Source organism: Entelurus aequoreus, unplaced genomic scaffold (assembly GCF_033978785.1).
Source record: "Entelurus aequoreus isolate RoL-2023_Sb unplaced genomic scaffold, RoL_Eaeq_v1.1 HiC_scaffold_30, whole genome shotgun sequence".
In the NCBI taxonomy this organism is placed as follows: domain Eukaryota; kingdom Metazoa; phylum Chordata; class Actinopteri; order Syngnathiformes; family Syngnathidae; genus Entelurus; species Entelurus aequoreus.
The window spans coordinates 763,252-787,906 of NW_026907962.1; the positions used below are offsets into that span (position 1 = coordinate 763,252).

The 24,655-nt window shown below is 37.5% G+C and overlaps 1 pseudogene; it reads right to left on the minus strand.

Annotated features, from left to right (window-relative positions):
• Positions 1–13,747: 13,747 nt before the first annotated feature.
• On the minus strand, positions 13,748–13,890 carry LOC133645285 (U1 spliceosomal RNA; annotated as a pseudogene).
• Between the last annotated feature and the right edge of the window lie 10,765 nt (positions 13,891–24,655).

Genomic DNA, 24,655 nt, shown 5'->3' on the forward strand with positions numbered 1-24,655 from the left:
CCGCTTGCACCACCTGCCACAGCTAACTTTATCCATGCCGCTACCTCTCTGCTCCGCGAGGGCGTATGACGTTGCACGCGCGACAGTATGTGACGTATGTAAGAAGGTGCGCTTGTTTTATGTCTCTGTGAGAAGGAGAGACAAGAAAGATGTCACGGCGCGGACTCAAACCACTTCCCTCCTGCAACTGAGTGTCACAGTTCCTCCTCTGGCTGCTCGCCCGGACACGCCCCTGCTCACGCTGAGCGCAGCACGCCCACGCAGCGACAAGCCTGCAGACAATCGGCAATCTGCACACCTGGGACTGATGAGGGCGAGCTGGATAAAGGACCAGTGGATCCAAGGACCCATGCGGGAACTTAGTTTACCTCTTTGTATACCGTAAGCCTTATGCTCTCTCTCTCTGCGTTTTTCCCTCTGTGTTCTGACGTCCTTGTTGTTCTTCCGCAGTGCCTTCCCGAGTCTCCCCCTTTGTTATCTCCCGTTGTTTCCCCCGTGGTTTTGGACCGCCTTCCTCGATCCTCGACCCTCGCCTGGACACGGACTCTTGACTCCTCTCTCTCGCCCTGGATATTCTGCCTGCCCCATGGACTGCCTTTCCTGCCTTGTTCTTTCTCCTCATTTCAACATTTGGTAAGACTCAACAGCTAATTATTCATACACATAGTCTTCCACCACACACCCCTTCTGGATATTAGTTCACACTCCATTTCCGTAGTTATTATTATTATTATTTAGGGATGTCTGATAATGGCTTTTTGCCGATATCCGATATTCCGGTATTGTCCAACTCTTAATTACCGATACCGATATCAACCGATACCGATATATACAGTCGTGGAATTAACACATTATTATGCCTAATTTGGACAACCAGGTATGGTGAAGATAAGGTCCTTTTTAAAAAAAATTAATCAAATAAGATAAATAAATTAAAAACATTTTCTTGAATAAAAAAGAAAGTAAAACAATATAAAAACAGTTAAATAGAAACTAGTAATTAATGAAAATTAGCAAAATTAACTGTTAAAGGTTAGTACTATTAGTGGAGCAGCAGCACGCACAATCATGTGTGCTTACAGACTATATCCCTTGCAGACTGTATTGATCTATATTGATATATAATGTAGGAACCAATATATTAATAACAGAAAGTAACAACCCTTTTGTGTGAATGAGTGTAAATGGGGGAGGGAGGTTTTTTGGGTTGGTGCACTAATTGTAAGTGTATCTTGTGTTTTTTATGTTGATTTAATAAAAAAAAAAAAAACCAAAAAAACGATACCGTTAAAAAAAAAAAACGATACCGATAATTTCCGATATTATATTTTAAAGCATTTATCGGCCGATAATAATTTAATACATTTTAATAAAAATAAATAAATAAATAAACGATACGGATAATAAAAAAAACGATACCGATAATTTCCGATATTACATTTTAAAGCGATATTATCGGACATCTAAATTATTATTGTTTGATTATTATATATATTGTAATATACACTACCGTTCAAAAGTTTGGGGTCACATTGAAATGTCCTTATTTTTGAAGGAAAAGCACTGTACTTTTCAATGAAGATAACTTTAAACTAGTCTTAACTTTAAAGAAATACACTCTATACATTGCTAATGTGGTAAATGACTATTCTAGCTGCAAATGTCTGTTTTTTGGTGCTATATCTACATAGGTGTATAGAGGCCCATTTCCAGCAACTATCACTCCAGTGTTCTAATGGTACAATGTGTTTGCTCATTGGCTCAGAAGGCTAATTGATGATTAGAAAACCCTTGTGCAATCATGTTCACACATCTGAAAACAGTTTAGCTCGTTACAGAAGCTACAAAACTGACCTTCATTTGAGCAGATTGAGTTTCTGGAGCATCACATTTGTGGGGTCAATTAAACGCTCAAAATGGCCAGAAAAGAGAACTTTCATCTGAAACTCGACAGTCTATTCTTGTTCTTAGAAATGAAGGCTATTCCACAAAATTGTTTGGGGGACCCCAAACTTTTGAACGGTAGTGTATATATAATAAAATACATAGAGCTAGACTGCCCCTGGTGTCTTTGCCGTCATCTCCCCTCTGTAAACCATAACAAAAAAGTGAGAAGAGCCTGTAGTGTAATGCCCGCAGCTAAAAGCAACTGCGTGAGAACGTATACTCGAATACTCACAAAATAGTAATTTTCTACATCGCACAGAGACACACCCACGAGTATATTCAATATATCGCCCAGCTCTAGATGTCACTTTCAAAGCATGGAAATATGACACCACATTAGGATGTTTACAGTGAAAACAACACAAATAAAAGCATAACCAATATTTCAATATAATTCCCACCAATAGAATAATATTTGTGTAAATCTGAATTATTGTGATCCATATCTTATAACTGATACTAGTGATTGTTTCCTTGTGAGGAAAAAACAGCTAAAAAGGGAAGTCTGAAAGTCTTTTGTGTTGTGTCTCTACCAGCTTTGCACATGTTTAACCTTTAACTTTATGTTAAATTACAATGTTGAAGAGTTTGCTTTATTCACAATTTGATAATATTAAAGAAAAACCTTAACTATTGTAGTATGTGCTAATAATCAGGTGTCCAGGACATGTGCTGTGATTCTTGACCCATATCTTCCAGACACGTGTAGTAGAATTTCTGACCTTTGACCTATATTGCATGTCTAATAAGAATGTACGCCCATTTAATTTCTCTTCTATTCTGTACCAGTGGGACAAAAGTGAATATTAAGTCGTGCCAACCTGTCTACAGAATGTGTTGACTGTCTAAAGGATTCGAGTTGTTATGGAACAGATAGGGAAAACAAAGACATTGACGCACTAGATAAAAGACATTGACGCACTCGATAAGAAACAATGACGCACAAGAGACATATAAAAAATGGCAGAAGACCGGAACTCGACAGTGATTTTGGCTTGTGTGTGTCTTGTTTACTCCGGAGTAACATGTGGTCTGTCTGCACGGCCAACTTAATTCAACCTGCACTTCTGATAATGGGTAAATAAATTTGTTGTACTAAACTACTTTTGTTGCCTGTTTAAGCTTCGGACAATCCACTACACAAATTGGCGTCACAAACAGGATGGTTTAGAAGCTACAGGTCGACAGCCGCTCCCGCTCTCTCAGTCAGGCAGACAGTGTGCTGCACGCGCGCATAACAAGGTAAGCGTTTTGCTTAAAGTGTAAACATTTTCTGCCTGGAGAGAGCCGGATCGATAAGACTAATTGCTGAATCTATTTTTGATAAAATATAGGTTTAGTCAGGTTCTCCAAAAACAACCTGGAATGGGGTAAATTATGGTTGGATTGAGTTGTTTTATATGTGATCATTTGTCTGTGTGTTTGTTGAAAACTTGTGATTTCTTGTTTTTAACATAAGGGGATTGTTGATAGAATTTTGGTGGTTTGGAGTGTTTTTGAAGCGTAGACTATGTGAGACGAAACATTTCTTTTAACCTCTTCATCCTCTGTCGTTGCTGGCAGAGGATGCTTCTTGCTGCAAGTGCATCAGATTAGTCAGAGTTGGATACAGCTAAATTATAGGCAAGATTTGCTAACTGGTGTGACATTTGGCCCATATAAATTGATGACGTCTATGAAGGTGCGACATATCTGTTTATGTGGAAACTGCAGCGGTGGGAAAAGCCTCTTATAGGTGACCGCTCATTGACTCCGGTAAAGGAGATCAACTGAGCGTATAGCTGTCACGACGAATTTGGAAATTTGCTGCAAATAGACGGGTATTGATCGGGCTGCATATGGTAGAGCTTTGGTGAAACTTGGTTAAACTGTATGGACTGACCAGACACAAGTCTGTAGGATTGCTGGGTGATTTCCAGTGGTCCTACTGGGCGATAGGCCAGGTTTTTCCGTGTTGGTCAGGGATAACGCAGGTGTTGCTCCAATGAAACAGGTTAATCGCCGTTTTATGAGCAATGATGGAACCTGGTTTTTGTGATATGAGACGGCCGATTCCACAAAAGCACGCGTGCATTAGTTGTTTATATTGGTCCGGACCAGGGGGGCGTGGTTTGTGGGATAAAAATGTATGTTTTTTAAATTTATATATATATATCTGCGTATTGTAATAACATTTGTGTAGCACCTGGTTTCTTATCTGTTTTAATTCCCCTCTGAAAAAATCAACCTCTCCCCTCACGCTTTTCTCACAGCCCCGCTATCTGTAAAAGTTGGGAAATTGTCCAAAATGTGTGTGCGTGTGAGAAAGTAGACAAAGTTTATGTACAGAAAACATATGAGTGAATGATCTATCCATTTAATTATCTTATTCCGCTCTCGGAGGTTGGATCGCGGGGGCAGCAGCCTAAGCAGGGAAGCTCCCCCTCTTTGGCGCTGCGAGCGAATTCCAGTCATTTGAATTTGTTTTAAACTATACTGGTGATTGTGACTGTGCGATATTACAGTTGTTTTACACACTGAGATTTTGAGTACGGAAAAAAAGGCTCTTGCTCGCTGGTAAATTCTCTGTGTGAGTGACTGTGTGACGCATATAAAGAAAAAAAAAAAGGAGTCTCAGCTGGGAGACATTTTGAGATAAGAGTGTGTCAGAAGTGGCGAGGCTGTGTGAGTGTCAGCTGTACAAGGCATTGGGCCAAAGAGGTGTGACACTGTTAGCATAGCATTGAGCTAGTTTAGCATTGAGCTAGGTTAGCATTGAGCTAGGATAGCATTGAGCTAGGTTAGCATTAAGCTAGGTTAGCATTGAGTTAGCATAGCATTGGATTAGTTTAGCATTGAGCTAGGTTTAAAGAATACAAAAATAAATAAATAAAAAAATATATATAAATATATATAGTGGACAGCTGTACTTAAATCTGAAGAGAAGGCTGACAGGTTGGTTTTGATAATAGGAAAAATAAAATATACTGTATATGAATAAATAAACATTTAAATATCAATACATGCATTTGGACTGGGACATTGAAGCATTGTTAAATTCATTAGTCATTAATTATGTGTGTAATATATTGTATTGAACAGCCTTGTTGCTTATCTGATCCATCCAGTTCCTGTGTGGAAGTTGAGACAAACACAGATTAGGACACATTGTAACTTTGAATTAATAGTTATACAACAAATAAATTAATAATATTTAATTTAAATTTGATACAGATAAATTGATTATACATTGACATTTTAATTTTTTTAGGAATAAACACACAATAAAATAAAAGTTAAATTTATATTCTAATACATCTAAGGGCATCTGTGCAAACTGTGAAACATAGAGTCTGAAGAAGTACAGATAAGCGTCGCTAACACTCAGCGCCATTGTCAAAACAAAACGTAGAGAAGCGTTAAACAAATTCTAATCAGAAGGAAGACAGACCAAAATATGAGAACTTAAGTAAACAGACAGCAAGTAAACCAGAAATAATAATGTAAATAAATAACAAAGAAAGCAAATTTCTATGTGACATTGGTGCATGTAGAATTACATGTAGAGAATAAAACAAAATGGAAACAACTGTCTGCAAGATGAGCATGACGTCATGAATTGTGCTCGGGTTAGTAATAGATAGATAGATAGACAGATAAAACGTTATTGATTCCTTCAGGAGAGTTCCCTCAGGAAGAAGAAGTAAAAAGTAAACAGTAACTAATAAGGGTATAAATGGAAACAAAATAGAAAAATATTACAAGGAGAATAAAAATAGAACAGTAAAATAAGAGAAACTAGGCATTAACGACCATGATATAAAAAAGTATTGCACTGTTATTGTTTTGCATTCCCTGTCATCCTAGCCCCCCCAAAGAGGAGTTGTACAGTGTAATGATGTATGAGACAAAGGATTTTTTATAGGCTAAACCAGTAGTTCTCAAAGGAGGGTATGGTGTTTCCGCCCGGACAAAAAAGGGGGGGGTACTTGAAGGTATGCCAAAGGGTACCTGAGATTTTAAATATTTTAAAATAGCGACAATTCAAAATCCTTTATAAATACAATTATAGATGAATAATTCTTCAACAAAATAAATATTTAGAATTAAGTTCACGAGCCCAGATGGATCTCTATTGCAATATCCAAAGAAGGTTGATGATTGATTATATGTATAGAAATCTTTATTATAATTTAATCACTTGTTTAATTTTTAAAACGTTTTAGTTATTCTTATATTTTTTTGTCCAAATAAGTCAATTAAGACCACAACAAATGAGCAATATGGTGCACTGTTATACAATTTAATAAATCAGAAAATGATGACATTATGCTGTAATTTATTTTTTTATTTTACTGGGAAAAAAGGTTGAAAACCACTGCCCTAAATCATATCTAAAGCTAAAATTATTTTATAAGACTGATTATTTTGGATTATTGTGTTTGTATTGTGAGAGAAGGAGAGAAAGTGTGAGAGAGAGGAAGAGCGAGCAGGTGAAAAAACAGAAGGAGGGTGAAGAGGATGGTTTGAGAAAATATGGGAAAAGGATGTTTATAACCTTACGTTATGTGAATGGTTTCTAGGAGAACAGAAAATAGAAACATTGTGTGAAGTGTAAGGAAGAGATGTATACAGGATGTTGTTTGTAAAGGAAAACGAAAGTGAAGAAAAGATGAGAAAGTGACAAATGAAGGTATTCGTAAATGGTATGCTGTTGATTGTGGTTAGCTGCAAGTTTGTTTATTTGTTTGTTTGTTTAGTTGTTTGTTTGTTTAGTTGTTTGAGTGAAATGGGAAGAAATCAATAGGAATAATTACATGCAAAATGGAATAAAACTATGAGTGCGATAGATAATGAATGAATAAATGAAATAGGTTTATTTTGGTCATATAATCAACCATCAACCAATTTGTGTGAGCAGTTTAACAGTAAATTAGACATATTAACAATCATACACATTTACACACAGAAAAGAAAAGAAAAAAGAATGACCGAAAAAAAAAAGAATAGGCGGAAGCCAAAGCTTATATTGGCCTATGATATACATTTACTGAACATTAAATTACCTGGAACATCAACGTTAAAAGATGAAAGTAATTGTTACTATATTTTATAATGTTAAAAAAAAACCTTTACTTTTCAAGGGTCTCCAAAACCATAACAAAAAACTACATGTGTACAGCTCATCACTGAGGATGGTACATCATTTAACTCCTAAAACTGAAATACATTTGTGTTTTTATTTTATTTTACTTGACCTATTTCAAAAATCAATATCCCCCGTAAATGATAGTTTTCTCTTCATAATGTAAATAAGCTAAGAATACAAACTGGAAGGCTGTTGTTCTTTACTCGGAAACATAATTGCCATTGTTTTAAAATTAAATTATCTGAACATTTAACACATTATGACTTATAAAAATGGATTGGTATGATCATAAATAATAATGCTTTGTGTAATATTGAAATGAGCCTTTTAAGTTTGAGTATTGGGTCTATATTTCTTCTATAAACATTTCCCCAAACTTCAAAACAATATTACATATGGAAAAATAAATGAATAATATAACATGGGCAGACATTTCTTATTCAGCATGTGTTTTACTTTATACCGAATAGCAATGGATTTGGATATTTTTCTTTAATATGTTCAATATGCGGCTTCCAACATATTAATGATCAATTACTATTCTCAAGAATGTAGTTTATATACTCTGTCAATTTCCACTTGATTCAACTTTAATTTTTGTTTCACAATTTGACTTTGCACCCTGGACAGGTCGCCACCTCATCACAGGGCCAACACAGATAGATAGACAGACAACATTCACACACTAGGGCAAATTTAGTCTTATTAATTTCTACATATTGAGATCTATTACTTAAAATAACTACTCAACCACTGTTGTGAAACACCTTTCTAATTTATGGGAGTATTGGGATAGGATTGAGGAAGATGTCTGCTGTGGTGGTGGTTAGTTTGGAAATCAATTTAATAAAAGTAAGTTTAAGTCAGGTAACTTTAAAGTGCAGTCTGACATTTTAGTTTGGAGTAATTTATATTTTTATTTAGACATTGCAGTACACCATACTTCTGGATGTTGAGCTAGAAGAGGATAATGGCATGACAGAATAAAGTTAGAGTTAAAGTTGGGGTGCCAGTGATTGTCACACACACACTGGGTGTGGTGGAATTTGTCCTCTGCATTTGGCCCATCACCGTGATCGCCCCTGGGAGGTGGGGGGAGCAGTGGGCAGCAGCTGTTCCGCGCCCGGGAATCAATTTTGGTGATTTGGCTCCCAAATTTTTTATAGTCTTTGGTATGACTCGACCGGGGTTTTGAACTTGCGACCTGCCGATTTCAGGGCGGACACTCTAACCACTAGGCCACTGAGATGAAGGAGGCAAACCAAATCTCAACAGCTGTCAAGTTAGCTATAGATTTTGAGAGTATAATGCGAATAACTATAACTTTACAACTGGTTGGTGTGAATAGTGTTGAATAATAATTACAAATAACAGCCTACATTAATAATTAGAATAAGAGCCGATATGTAGGGTGTTAAAAAGAGGAGAAGTGTGATTAGGGCTGCCGCCTAGAGCATGGCCTTGTGTGTTTGTTGTGACTAGGTTGGATAACCAGTCTGAGACAGGCAAGGCAAGGCGGGGCAGCTTTGTTTGTGTGGCGTTTTTCCAGGAAAGGGCAAGACTCAAAGTGCTTCACAGACAACAAAGTGAAATGAAAGAAAATAAAAGCAAAATTAAAATGCAGACAATAAAAATAAAAACAGTGTGGACGTTAAAAATTAAAATATTAAAAGATTTAGCTGAAAGATAAGGAGAAACGTGAATAAATAAATTATTTTGTTTTGGAGAATATCACGTACAGCAGGAGGTCAGAGTGCAAGCATGACAGCTTGCTCGCGCCTACTGATAGACAAATGATAGTTTAAATTAACTTATAGATAATCTTTAAGTGAATTAAAAGGGTACTTAAATACACATGAAGTAGTACGTATAATCTTTGAATTAAGGTTATTGATTAGCAATTAATGGGATAGTTAAGACTGTAATTTTAAAACGTGATATGCAAAATTGAACTAACCGAGAGGATATGAAAACGATGGGTGTACATGTTTTGAGTTCCAAATTCTGGAGGAAAAAACCTCAACAAAACGTAAAACCATACAGACGGACTTGGGTGGTAGCCACGGTTGTGCTAGGTCAAGCGAGGGTGGAAAGGATATGCAGCAGGGGGACTGCCAACTTCTCTGAACAAGACAAGCTCCAAAGTTGTAGCCAGAACATGCTCACAAAAAATACAGGTGTGACAGCAGGACGAACAGCAGGATACAAACAGACCCCTGCTGGACATAAGTGTCAACGGACAATGTTCAACACAATCTTTGAAGCATTCCTTTGTGGTCAACCTGCACACACCTTGTAATGACCTGCTTACGAACTGTGCCCTGACAATTCAATACCGCACAGAAGGAACTTCCTGATGTTGCCTGACAGCACGACATCAGCTGACAACTACTGGGGACGCCTCCCAGGAACGAGTGGAAGACGGGGACTGCTCCAACTGTCCTAGCACTGGCTGACTGAGGTGCGTCCGTGTGTCCTGCCACCCAAACCGCCAAAGTGTATGATCACCAATTAGACGACTCATAATAGGAGCCTTTTGACTCTTATATATGGTGGGACTCAAGGTATGGCCGCTCATGTGAACTATCCTTACAACAATTAGAATGGTGTAAGATGGACAACTAATGACCCACATTGTTCCCTCTGTCCTGCCTACGAAACCAAAAATTTAGTTCAAATGATAAAACAGGGAGTAGCTGCCGCTGATCGAACCGATACGCAAATACCACATTTTCAATTAATTCGGTTGTCTGTTAAAAACATAGCTATTGGTTGCAATTTGGACATTCCTGCTGTAGGCTACAAAGAGCTAGCAGCTACACAACAGCTGAGCTAAAACAAAATTTAAGCATATCAAATAATTGTAGTTGCTTATTACATACACAAAGTCGCAGAGAGACAGAAGTCTGTAGAAAGTATTCAGTAACAAACGTGTTCGCATTATTAAACTTTATACCACAGGAAATATACTGAACAAATACAGCAGTTACTGTCAGACTCTAATCCGGATTACCTTGTCTATCAGAGACATGGTTAAAACCCACAACACCTTTCGTTCAAATTAATGTCCCGGGGTACAAGATTACAGAAAAGACAGATCGAGTGACAAAGGGGGGAGGAATTATGATTTATTAAAGGGAAAACATTAAAAGTAGATCAATTTGAGTATGTTGAAATTAAAATCACATTTTCCTCAGAAATGTATTTCAAGGTAATTGTAGTATACCGACCGACCACAGCTAAAGACATTTTTCTTGATTCATTTTCAGACATCCTCAAACAGCATAGTATGAAAGAAGTAACGTCATGGGGGACGTTAATCTGGACTGGTTAAATAAAACACGTAGAAAGAAACTTAAGGATATTATAAACGGCTTCTACATGATACAAAGGATAAGCAGCCCTACTAGAATTACAATTGGATGACACAAATCAAAGAGAACATCTGTAAATACACAAATACAAAACCAGAAAGAAGAGTGCTAAAATAAAAATACCATTGGATTAATAAAACAATTTGGATTCTAATAAAGACATGAAGACTCAGCTCTCATAAGAGCAATTATAACAGGTCTAAATACAGATCGTATGATTTTAAAAGTTTTGAGGAACAAATTTACAATGTTTATGCGGAAGTCTAAGGCTGACCTTCACTTAGAATTAATCAAAGCTGCAAAAGGGAACATTAGAGAGTTATGGAAAACCAGAAAAAAACTTACGGAAAGAGAGCAAACAAGAAACAACACTATAACATTAAATATCAATGGCGCTACTATCGCAGACAGTCTGGACATAAGTAATAATTTTAATGAACATTTCATCCAGTCTGTACAAACCCTGAATAAAAAGTCCCTCAAAATCAGTGCAAATAATTGTCATTTATTCATATGGACTAATTTTAGAATTAACAAATGAAACAAAGTTAAACAAAATCTTCGCTGCATTATCAGACTCATGATCTAGAGATATATATATATGGGTTGGACACTATCTTCCTAAAAACATATAAGGATTGTATTATTGCTCGTATAACAACAATTGATAAATAAATCAATAACGGAAAAGACTTTCCCTACCACGTCGAGAAACTGCTACTATGATTAAATCCATAAAGCAGGAAATAAAGAAGACCAGAACATGTACAGACCAATTAGCCTTCTCCACGTTATAACAAAAGGAATAGAAAATTGAAATTAAAAAGTGGCTTTGGAGCAATCAAGGCTGCTCACACGGTCACTAAGAGGGGCATTGTGTTGACACATCAACTTAATGTGTAGTATATTTATCTAAGAGAGCATTTTTGTTGTAAATTGTGAGGTATGGCTGTTAAAAGCTTGGTTGTTGTTATGAATGATGACAGATGTGAACAAGAGCATGTATTGTCTTTGTGTGATGATGTAAATAAGGTGTGGTTGTATTGTATGTTAAGTATGTGTCCATGAAGGGGCATTTGGTGACTTTTCTTATAATTGATTACATGCTACAGTATGATTATTTTTTGATTAATTATTGATTATTATGAATGTATATACTTATTATGATTAATTAGTGTCATAATTTTATTGCTTGATTTGTGGATCCCCCTAATTTAGGTAGCCAGGGACTACAGATGGAAAGTAACTATTTAGATATAATCTGGTACAGAACACATCTGTTTCTGAACTTAATTGTGCATAGTCCCATCATAGATAGACTAAATTAAATACAACTATTTAGTGAATTATTGAGGCCACAATAATTCACTAGGTGTTGTAAAATATCAAAGTACTATTGCAAAAGCGAACAGTGACCTCAAACATGACCTGTCCTCCGCCTCTGTTCTTGCTGCACTTGACTATCAGCTGCCTTTTCTTTTTCTTGGATGTTTCTGAAACTACTACTACTACCACTACCACTACTACTATTACTATTACTACGACTAACACTGTCCCTGTAAGAGGGACAGAGGGGGGAGGTGAGTTTGGATTGGGTCAAGTTTGAGCGTTTTGAGGTTTTATTTAATCAATATGATCAATCCGGTACAAGGATAAAGGAACATAATGATTTAGATTGACAATTGCAGTGGTTGGCGAAAGCAACCCCAACCTCAAAGGAGGGTGCCAATTCAGTAATTAAATGTTTTGTGAATGATCTAATATCCCGACATGGTTTCCCCAAAAAGATTAGGTCAAACAACGGCACCTATTTTAAGAAAACAGGTTAATCTTCTTCAGTCACAAGATCAGCACTTCTCAGGACCAGCAGCTTCCTAGGAAGGTGGAAAGACCATGAGACCAAAATGGTAAGTTTGCAAAATGTAGAATTTGTGTGCCAGTTCCTCTGTGCAGATTTGAGGATGAAAGCAGCCACTCCAGATTCCCTTGCACTCGCTAAGAGGGGCACGGTCAAAGCCAATCCAGGACCAACACCCGATACCTGACTGGAAGGAACCGAGAGGAGAGACAACACCTTGCTAGCGATGACGAGAACAACTAAGGTTGCCAGCCAATGTGTCCACCAGGACTCCAGCAGCTGTGGAAAGAAGTGTCGGGAGTGCCGAAGCAGCGAGGAGGCCTGAAGCAAGCCGAGGGCCTGGACCAAAGCCCCACGCCCCATACTCTGCCCCAGCCTTCCCCAAAGCCCCCACAGCTCCAACTCTACCTGAGTTTTCCCCAATTTCGGCCAGCACGCACCGGCCACTGAACAGTCTGCCCAATGGACTGAACCACACCCCAAGAAGAGACAGAGACAGACTGTTTGACTGGATCTCTTTCTTCACCAAGGCAGCCAAAAGCCCAACGAGGTGTCGGCAGGCCACCAGCCTGAGGCACCACCGAGCCATCTATACGAGCACTAATCGAACATGGACTCATACGAAATTCAGTTGTGTGTTCAAAATTAATTGGTAATTAACAATATTGGTAACTACATCCATTGCAAATGCCGGGAAAAATATTTTTGCAAATGTCTTACAGTCATAAGTCTATATACATTCATCTATTTATGTTCAATGATGTTCATGATCAAAGTATTTGTTATTCCTTTACTAAATCAAAGGGTAGGCCACTAATTGTGTTCTGTGAGATGGTTTTACTGCAGGCTGGTAACAGCGATCGCTCTGAAGGAGGGTCATAGACGGAATTTTTGCCTCGTATAAAAACATTGAGGTTTTTGCCTCTATCTGTGGTAGAGATTAGTGGTCTACATCAGAAATTGTTTTGGTCAAGGGTCTTAAGACCCTGGAAGGCGGGTATGTAGTAGAATTTCTGACCTTTGACCTATATTGCATGTCTAATAAGAATGTACGCTCATTTAATTTCTCTTCTATTCTGTGCCAGTGGGACAAAAGTGAATATTAAGTCGTGCCAACCTGTCTACAGAATGTGTTGACTATCTAAAGGATTCGAGTTGTTATGGAACAGATAGGGAAAACAAAGACATTGACGCACTAGATAAAAGACATTGACGCACTCGATAAGAAACAATGACGCACAAGAGACATATAAAAAATGGCAGAAGACCGGAACTCGACAGTGATTTTGGCTTATGTGTGTCTTGTTTACTCCGGAGTAACATGTGGTCTGTCTGCACTTCTGGTAATGGATAAATAAATTTGTTGTACTAAACTACTCTTGTTGCCTGTTTAAGCTTCAGACAATCCACTACACATGTCATTGTTGTTAAACAGGTAATCAGGGGAGAGCACGAACGCAGTCCCCCACTACCACAAATTATGCAGTCGAGATTCCCACATTTGGGGACTTCGTAAGGGTCAGCACAGCCGGAGTGCAATGGCTGCGCCTCACCCTAGGTGAACCATCCTCTCAGGTAAGTATGAGTTGTACGTGGCTCACACACACAAGTCATTCACACACACACCATGTTAAGTGATGGGCTCACCGCGTGCACACAAGCAAACACACACACTCAACAAGCCTGCACATGTACAAGAGTCTACTACACAACATTGTTTGATCATTACAATATTATCACTATTTATATTACACTTGAACACAACTATTTGTTCCCATCATGCAATGGGGCTTTCTCTATACGACTCAGCTCAACTGGGCAGTCATTCCCCCCTTTACATACACTTCCTGTTTCCTAATAAGGACATACTAGTCTGTGTGTGCTGGTGTGACATTAAAGTCATTTGAATCTTTGAAATGACACAAAGGTTTATGTGAATTTTTATTTATTTTTTTAAAGTAACCTGTGTCGTTTCATCAACTGAACGACTCAACTAGGAATTCTACCTTCCCCCTTCTACTGCAACTTCCTGTTTCTTTGTTTGCACAGGATCACATGCTAACGCTACTGCCATCCTGTGGTGAGTACTGCACACTGCACTGTTTAAGGACAGCTTGTTAGTCCATGAGGTCAGTGAACTAGTTGTGACATTATCACTTTGACAGAGACGCCTCCACAGGAAAACTTTGCTGACATTTCATGGCCGAGTGAGGTTATAATGGTCATGGTTTATTTCCAGCATGCTTCACAAAGTTACATGAAGGAACATCAGATTTGGAGTAAAACAACTAGTCTATAAAATCCGCTACACCTCCCTGATACCGAAGTACATGTCAAACTACTTCCTTAACGTAAATGACCGCCATAACCACAACACCAGAGGGAGCTCCACTAACCACGTTAAACCCAGATTCCGATCTAACAAAAGGTCTTAACTCATTCTCTTTCTATGCCACATCAATGTGGAATGCACTCCCAACAGGTGTAAAAGAAAGGGCATCTCTATCCTCCTTCAAAACCACACTAAAAGAACACCTCCAGGGAACTTCAACCCTAAACTAACACCCTCCCTTCCACATCATACCTCTTCGGATTGTAAATAATCAAATGTAAATAATCAAATGTAGATACTTTTTCTTATACTTTCTGATCTCTCTCTTTCTATGTCCACTACTTGCTGTACATATCCTACCAAGTCAGACCTACACTGTTCCAATGTCCATTTCTCTGACGATGCAATTGTTGATGACTGAAGTGTTGATACCAACCAAACCTAAACCCCCCCCCTCCATATCCCACACCCCAGATTGTAAATAATGTAAATAATTCAATGTATATACTCTGATGATTATCTTGTGTGATGACTGTATTATATGATAGTATATATCTGTATCATGAATCAATTTAAGTGGACCCCGACTTGAACAAGTTGAAAAACGTATTCGGGTGTTACCATTTAGTGGTCAATTGTACGGAATATGTACTTCACTGTGCAATCTACTAATAACATTTTCAATCAATCAACAAAGACAATATGTCTGAAAAGGAGTAGGAAGAAGCGAAGCTTGTGCAAGCAGTGGCTGAATGACGTCAACATAGGCAGTAAGTCTTTAGACTGGCCCTTGTAAGTGAACAATAAGGACTGTATTTATTTTTGTATTTATTTAATTATTTTTACAGGAATTTACTTTTCTGGTTCATTGTTCTGAATAGTTCAAGGTTACACACACCAAGTAGGGTATAGTGTTTTGTTTTCACATTTTTATTTCGTCCTAAATTTTATTGTAGTTTTGTTTATTATTTTCATGTTCAGTACTCGCGGTGGGTGCTGGAGCCTATCTCAACTGCATTCGTATCATCATAAAAAGACAAACGTCCACACCCATAACACACCAAACAACAACCCATGCACTTTTTTCAATGACTGCCTTGTTTTGAAAGCTGAAAAGTACTTTTAACGAACAGAATTGTTTGACTACTCGCGTTTCTAGCGGTCACGTCGTTCAAGTCGGTTCGCGACCCCGAACGGGACATGCGGTAGAAAATGGATGGATGGATGGATATTTCATACATTTAGAACTCTACATTAAAACACTCTCTACCTCGAACAACCAAAAAGCTGTGAAAACGATGATGCTGTGTTCAAAATTTAAGTTATTTACTGCCTATGGCTTTGCACTTTGTTTGTTATATATATATATATATATATATTTTGCATTCTATTTTAGTTACTTTGAATTTACAACCCCCTGGCGCTGTTTTGTACTGTTTTTGTACTTACTTTGATTATTATTTCTCAACTGTTTGTTGATTGGCAACACTAAATTGGCCCTAGTGTGTGAATGTGAGTGTGAATGTTGTCTGTCTATCTGTGTTGGCCCTGCGATGAGGTGGCGACTTGTCCAGGGTGTATCCCGCCTTCCGCCCGAATGCAGCTGAGATAGGCTCCAGCACGCCCCGCGACCCCAACAGGGACAAGCGGTAGAAAATGAATGGATGGATGGATGTTTGTAAATGTTGAAATTTATAAATAAAGGTTAAAACATTTTTTACAAAAAAAAAAAATACATATTTCATACACTTGCATCGCCCCAGTCTCATTCAACCAAATAAACTATGCATAGTCTTCAATATAAAATACATACATGTTGGTGGTTGGTAGAATATTTTTGTAAAACGTCGAGCAGCTGTTCGATCTAATTCAATCGTCAAAAAAACTACTTCCGGCTTTCTTATGCCACTGACACTAAGGCTGCCGCCACCGTGTGGCGTGGCCACTACATCACTTAAAACAACATGAAGTCAAAACATAAAACGTAAGCGTTACTCATAACCTGACACGTAGTAAAATGTACAACAATCTCCAAATTAAAACGCTTAGAGATGACTTAGAGCAATTTTTGATCAACCAATCATACTTGCCAACCCTCCCGGATTTTCCGGGAGACTCCCAAAATTCAGCGCCTCTCCCGAAAACCTCCCGGAAGTTATTTTCTCCCGAAAATCTCCCAGAATTCAGCGGGAGGGGGCGTGGCCTCCAGCTCCATGCGGACCTGAGTCCAGTGTGCGCACGCAACAAGGAGACGAAGCAGAAGAACGAGGAAGTTACAGACATGGCGACGCCGTCGACGAGCAAGATGAAGAAATACGCTTGTAAGTTCCAAAATGATTGGAAACAAGAATTTGAGTTTATCCAGGACAGTTCGAAGGGGAAGGGGTATGTTGCCTGTAAATTTTGTAGAACAGACTTCTCCATTGAACACGGTGCCTGAACGGATATAGTCACTCATGAGCGGTCAGCGAAGCACAAAGCGGCGGCAACGCAGCACGCAGGCTATTTGTTTTTCTTTTGTCTTTCTTTATTTTGCTTTTTTTGCCATTGCTAAAAAAAATAAAAATGTTTTAAATTCAATGTTATAATCAATTATTGACCTATTCAAGGCTCCAATTACTTCAAATATTTCGCTTTAAAATGTTTTATGTGGAAAATATTGCATATATTGTGTGGTTGCCATATAAAAACAATGTTTTCTTTGACATAAGAGCATAAAACAAACATGACAGATATATCTGAAGTAGATCTCGTAATTTAAGTGTTGAAAGTAAAACAAATATATGATAAAAATGTATCACTATATGACTAGGGGACCTTTTGGATCTCAAATATATTTAATGAGATTTTATTTATCTTTTCACTGTGATTGATCAAAAATAATATTGAATTAAAATCAATGGTGTCCTGCATTACTGATCTTTTTAGGGTTTCAATTACTTCACATCAAACATTGCTTTCTGAATGTTTTGGGCGGTGGGGAAAATACTGCATATTTCAGTTTTACTATAAAAAACAAAGTTGTCTGACAGAAAAGGCATAAAACCTTTTTTTTAACGTTATATCAACTTGAAGTTGATATAGAGATTTACTGTAAGCGTTTAAATAAATAAAAATAATAATAATTTGACTTATTTTTAACATTTTAATGACTGAGACCCTTTATATTTATATATTTTGTTATGATTTGAAAATGAAAAAAATCAAAATGGCCCCCGCATGCTTTAATTTTTTTCGTGTGCGGCCCTCAATGGAAAAAGTTTGGACACCCCTGAAGTACAACAATGAGTAGATGAGTGTTATGTGTGTGTATATGTGTAAATAAATGAACACTGAAATTCAAGTATTTATTTTATTTATATATACAAACCTCGTATCCATATGAGTTGGGAAATTGTGTTAGATGTAAATATAAACGGAATACCATGATTTGCAAATCTTTTCAACCCATATTCAATTGAATGCACTACAAAGACAACATATTTGATGTTCAAACTCATAAAAAAAAAATTTTCTGCAAATAATAATTAACTTAGAATTTCATGCCTGCAACACGTGCCAAAGTAGTTGGGAAAGGGCATGTTCACCACTGTGTTACATGGCCTTTCCTTTTAACAACACTCAGTAAATGTTTGGGAACTGAGGAGACACATTTTTAAGCTTATCAGGTGGAATTATTTCCCATTCTTGCTTGATGTACAGCTTAAGTTGTTCAACAGTCCGGGGGTCTCCGTTGTGGTATTTTAGGCTTCATAATGCGCCACACATTTTCAATGGGAGACAGGTCTGGACTACAGGCAGGCCAGTCTAGTACCCACACTCTTTTACTATGAAGCCACGTTGATGTGACACGTGGCTTGGCATTGTCTTGCTGAAATAAGCAGGGGCGTCCATGGTAATGTTGCTTGGATGGCAACATATGTTGCTCCAAAACCTGTATGTACCTTTCAGCATTGATGGCGCCTTCACAGATGTGTAAGTTACCCATGTCTTGGGCACTAATACACCCCCATACTATCACAGATGCTGGCTTTTCAACTTTGCGCCTATAACAATCCGGATGGTTCTTTTCCTCCTTGGTCCGGAGGACACGATGTCCACAGTTTCCAAAAACAATTTGAAATGTGGACTCGTCAGACCACAGAACACTTTTCCACTTTGTATCAGTCCATCTTAGATGAGCTCAGGCCCAGCGAAGCCGACGGCGTTTCTGGGTATTGTTGATAAACGGTTTTCGCCTTGCATAGGAGAGTTTTAACTTGCACTTACAGATGTAGCGACCAACTGTAGTTACTGACAGTGGGTTTCTGAAGTGTCCCTGAAAGTGTCCTTTACACACTGATGTCGCTTGTTGATGCAGTACAGCCTGAGGGATCGAAGGTCACGGGCTTAGCTGCTTACGTGCAGTGATTTCTCCAGATTCTCTGAACCCTTTGATGATATTACGGACCTAAGGCCTAAAACTGCTGTACATCAAGCAAGAATGGGAAATAATTCCACCTGATAAGCTTAAAAAATATGTCTCCTCAGTTCCCAAACATTTACTGAGTGTTTTTAAAAGGAAAAGCCATGTAACACAGTGGTGAACATGCCCTTTCCCAACTACTTTGGCACTTGTTGCAGCCATGAAATTCTAAGTGAATTATTATTTGCAAAAAAAAAATAAAGTTTATGAGTTTGGACATCAAATATCTTGTCTTTGTAGTGCATTCAATTGAATATAGGTTGAAAAGCATTTGCAAATCATTGTATTCCGTTTATATTTACATCTAACACAATTTCCCAACTCATATGGAAACGTGGTTTGTACATTAATAAATGAAAAAAACGAAACATTGGGAGAATAATAGTAGTAATAATAGCAATAAACAAAATAAAAAATAACAGGATAAAAATACAAAACCTGGTCAGTAAAAAGCCTAATTAAAAAGGTGTGTCTTTAACCTTTTTTTTTTAAAGCAAAACAAAAAATACCTACGGTTTGCAGTCTTAAATTAATATATTTCCAACTGTCAATTAAAAAAAGTTTCAGCTCAGCCTGTCATTGGATGTGATTAGATGGTACAGATGTCCACTTTCAGTCGTGATCACATTGTGTGTGTGCGCCTTTTAAAGTGAAACAAACAAGCAGGTGTAGTGTGAACACACACTTCCTGTTTAGCACGTTCTGCCAGGTGTGTCCCACAATGAGCGGGAGGGGGGGATTCACAACCAATCCTGCTGCCTGAGTGGGGGAGGGAGTTCATGTCAGGTATAGACCGAACGGGGGAGGAGAGGTTGGAGTGACGAGGTGTGTGTGTGTGTGTGTGTGTGTGTGTGTGTGTGTGTGTGTGTGTGTGTGTGTGTGTGTGTGTGTGTGTGTGTGTGTGTGTGTGTGTGTGTGTGTGTGTGTGTGTGTGTGTGTGTGTGTGTGTGTGAAGGAGAGTCAGTTCCAGCAGAACCTTGAGTGCATGTTTACTCAGCAATCACCGGCTCAACCTGTCGGTCAGGTGTGCACCAGCTGGCTGTGCACTGCACAGGGATGATCACACACTCAGCGCCTGAGAGAGCGAGACCACAAGGACGACACAAGCCTAATACAAGCACGTGGCAGAACGTGGGGACACTATCCGGCGAGGACCGTGAGCAGAATGTAGGGAAGACCCGAAGGAGATTCTTCTGGTGCTCTTCAAACCGATGGGTCCGAGATGCTGACGTTGCACTTCAGGCCCTGGGATGTCCACGATGTCGCCGTGCTTCTCAGCTCGGCACTCTACGTGTGTCACATAGGTAAGTGCAACACGTTGGGAAGTCGTATGGCGCCAAAAATGTCAAGAGCCCGCATAACACTTGGGGTCGTTGACATTTCAGCGTTAAAACGCACAACAAATACAACACAAGAAGGCTAAAGTGACCTTAGAGCTGTGGTATCCAAAGTGCGGCCCGCATCTAAGTTTTGACGGCCCGCGGCACATTCTGGAATACTATTGCAAAAAAACATGAAAAAGTGGAATAAGAGAGCAAACAAGTGAAATGTTGACTCTAATAACTAGGGCTGTGAATCTTTGGGTGTCCCACGATTCGATTCAATATCGATTCTTGGGGTCACGATTCGATTCAAAATCGATTTTTTTTCAATTCAACACGATTCTCGAATCAAAAACGATTTTTTTCCTGATTCAAAAGGATTCTCTATTCATTCAATACATAGGATTTCAGCAGGATCTACCCCAGTCTGCTGACATGCAAGCAGAGTAGTAGATTTTTGTAAAAATCTTTTATAATTGTAAAGGACAATGTTTTATCAAGTGATTGCAATAATGTAAATTTGTTTTAGCTATTAAATGAACCAAAAATATGACTTATTTTATCTTTGTGAAAATATTGGACACAGTGTGTTGTCAAGCTTATGAGATGCGATGCAAGTGTAAGCCAATGTGACACTATTGTTCTTTTTTTTTTTTTTTTATAAATGTCTAATGATAATGTCAATGAGGGATTTTTAATCACTGCTATGTTGAAATTGTAACTAATATTGATACTGTTGTTGATAATATTCATTTTTGTTTCACTACTTTTGGTTTGTTCTGTGTCGTGTTTGTGTCTCCTCTCAATTGCTCTGTTTATTGCAGTTCTGAGTGTTGCTGGGTCGGGTTTGGTTTTGGAATTAGATTGCATTGTTATGGTATTGCTGTGTATTGTTTTGTTGGATTGATTAATTTAAAAAAAAAAAAAAGTTTAATTAAAAAAGAATTAGATTTTTTAAAAATGAGAATCGATTCTGAATCGCGCAACGTGAGAATCGCGATTCGAATTCGAATCGATTTCTTCCCACACCCCTACTAATAACACAAAGCTGCCATGCATGCAAGCTGTTGGCTCCACAAATTCAGATCTTGATAAGAATTGGTGTAAATGATGTTGACGACACCTTGAAGTTCTAGATGGGTCAGTACCTATCCGTACCTATTCGTGATTGGGCGGAGCCTGGCGGAAAAAAATTCTCCTCGCCATCAACCAAGAAACGGTTATTACTTGACTTTAAATGAGCCGCTCTCCTTCCAAACGGATATGAGGCTTTAAGGTCGGGAAGTGATCATGACTACACATCGATATCGGCACCAAAATCACCGTCTTGCGGTGAAAAATGATAACCGTCACAACGTTAACCCATATGCTTCAATCTTCCCAAATGTTTTGATGGGACATCACATGACCGCATGTGGCATGTGTTTCTGCCGACTCGCGTACACCCCAAGTTGCATGGGGGTCGGCTCACCTTCTGCTATGTAGCTAAGATGGCGACTATTAAAGGTAGTTGAGTTCTATCTCTGCACACTCCACACTTGGAGCCCAAGATGTGGCACACTGCATTTTGTGGTACTTCTCTTTGGAATGCACGTAAAATGCATATGGAAGCATGGAATTGCGGAAATTGAAGCAAAGCCCTGTTTTTTACTTGGCAGAGACAGTAGCAGCACTTGTATTGGAGCACGCAGTAAATCATTCTTCAATCAGCCTGTGCCTGAAAAACTGGTTAAACATTTTCCAAAAGAAAAATAGAAAAATCGTTTGGGCACAAACCAGCCTTTTAACGAAGCGAAAACATTTTGCACAACAATTTAAAGTGGGTTGATTGGAATGGAAACCATGACCGTGTGTCCTTGCTGTTTGTTTTCCCACCAGGTCAACATGACTGTTTGTTATGAAACATCACGTGTTTACAGCTGCACAATTCAATATGACCGAAAAGGAGCGGGAAGAAGCCGACCTCAGTTCTTCCTACCCCGTCTCCGTGTCTCAGGAATTAATGATACACGTTCAACACAAATTTTTTTTACCAGGAAATCAATAACTGCTTTGACGTGGAGATTAAGTGTGGTATCACCTGTTTAACATGTAAAAAACATATTAAAATAGAACATAAATGTTGCATATTGGATATACCCGATAGGGAATATGGACAAAATAACATCAATTGAAAAGATGAGTACAATTACAGGATAAATTAAATCAGACCCTTTAGTTTCGGTGAAATAACGATACATGAATTATCTGGGAAGAATAATATTTAGACAGTGTGAAATAAAATGAATGAATACATTCTGGATAAATGATATTGCACATTGTTGTTTTCATTCATTAACAATTAAAGATGAATTCAGTATCAATCATATCAGACACTGTGGTTTTCGTCAAATAACACATTTTAATAAACACTCGTTTTTGTTCAATACCAATACATGATGAATTTAGGATAAATTATATAAAATACTTTGGTTTTTATTAACTGAAAATACATTTGTGAAATTGGGATGAATGATATCAGACAAGGCGGTTTTCATTAAATAGTAATAAATAATGAATTATCAATGATATTAGAGACTATTTTTTATTATATATCAATAAATAATGAATTCAGGATCAATTATGTCAGACATAGTTGTGTTAATTAAACTATAATAAGTTATATCAGACACTGTGGTTGTACTTTTTTTTAAATGAATGAATTTGGGATAAATGATATCAGACACTATGGGTTTCATTAAATAGTAAGAAATTATGATTTCAGTATCAATGATATCAAAGACTGTTTTTTATTCATTACCAATCAATGATTAATTCAGGATAAATTATATCAGACAGTGTTGTTTTAATAATAATAATAATAGTGAATTAGATTTATATAGCGTTTTTCTATTGATTAGATACTCAAAGCGCTCAGTGAGAACCCATTATTCATTCACTCCACATTCACACGTAGGTGGTGGTAAGCTACATTAGTAGCCACAGCTGCCCTGGGGTAGACCGACGGAAGCGTGGCTGCCAATTTGTGCCTACGGCCCCTCTGACCACCACCTGTCATTCATTCACAAGTGTGAGCGGGCACTGGGAGCAAGGGTGATGTGTCTTGCCCAAGAACAAAAAATGAATGAATTAATTTGGGATGAATGATATCAGACATTGTGGGTTTCATTAACTAATAATACTGTAAATGATCAGTTCAGGATCAATGATATCAGACATTAAATAGCAAAACATTATGAATTCAGTATCAAAAGCAGGCACAGTTTTTTTTATTAAATACCAATACATGATGAATTCAGGATAAATTATATCAGACACTGTGGTTTTCATTAATAATACTGTAAATCAGGGGTGTCCAAACTTTTTCCACTGAGGGCTGTACACGTAAAAATTTAAGCATGCGGGGGCCATTTTGGTATTTTTCATTTTCAAACCTTAACAAAATATATGGATTATTTTTATTTTTAACATTTAGGGCTCCCGGGGACCATAAAGGGTCTCAGTCATTAAAATGTAAACAATAAGTCAAATTATTATTATTTTTTATTTAACGCTTACAGTAAATCTCTATATCAACTTCAGGTTGATATAAAGTAAAAAAAAAAAGGTTTTATGCCTTTTCTGTCAAAGACAACTTTTTTATTTATAGTAAAACTGAAATATGCAGTATTTAGTAATTAGAGCCCTAAAAGATCAACACCATTGATTTTAATTCTTTAATATTTTTGAGTAATCACAGTGAAATGTTAAATAAAATCCTACTAAATATATTTGGGATCCAAAAGGTCCCCCACTCATAAAGTGATACATTTTTATTAGGTTTTTTTTTAAACTTTTAACACTTAAATTACGAGATCAACTGTGGACCCCGACTTAAACAAGTTGAAAAACTTATTCGGGTGTTACCATTTAGTGGTCAATTGTACGGAATATGTACTTCACTGTGCAACCTACTAATAAAAGCATCAATCAATCAGATATATCTGTCGATTTTACGTTTGAACTATTATTTTGTTTGTTTTATGCTCTTTTGTCAAATAAAACTTTGATGTTTTTTTATGGCAACCACACAATATATGCAATATTTTTTCCACATAAAACATTGTAAAGTGATATTTTTTAAGTAATAATTCATTATAACATAGATTTTTAGTCTTTTTTTTTTAAATTTTTTAGCAATGGCAAAAAAAAGAAAAATAAAGACAAAAGTGTTGCTTCTTAAGTTGAAT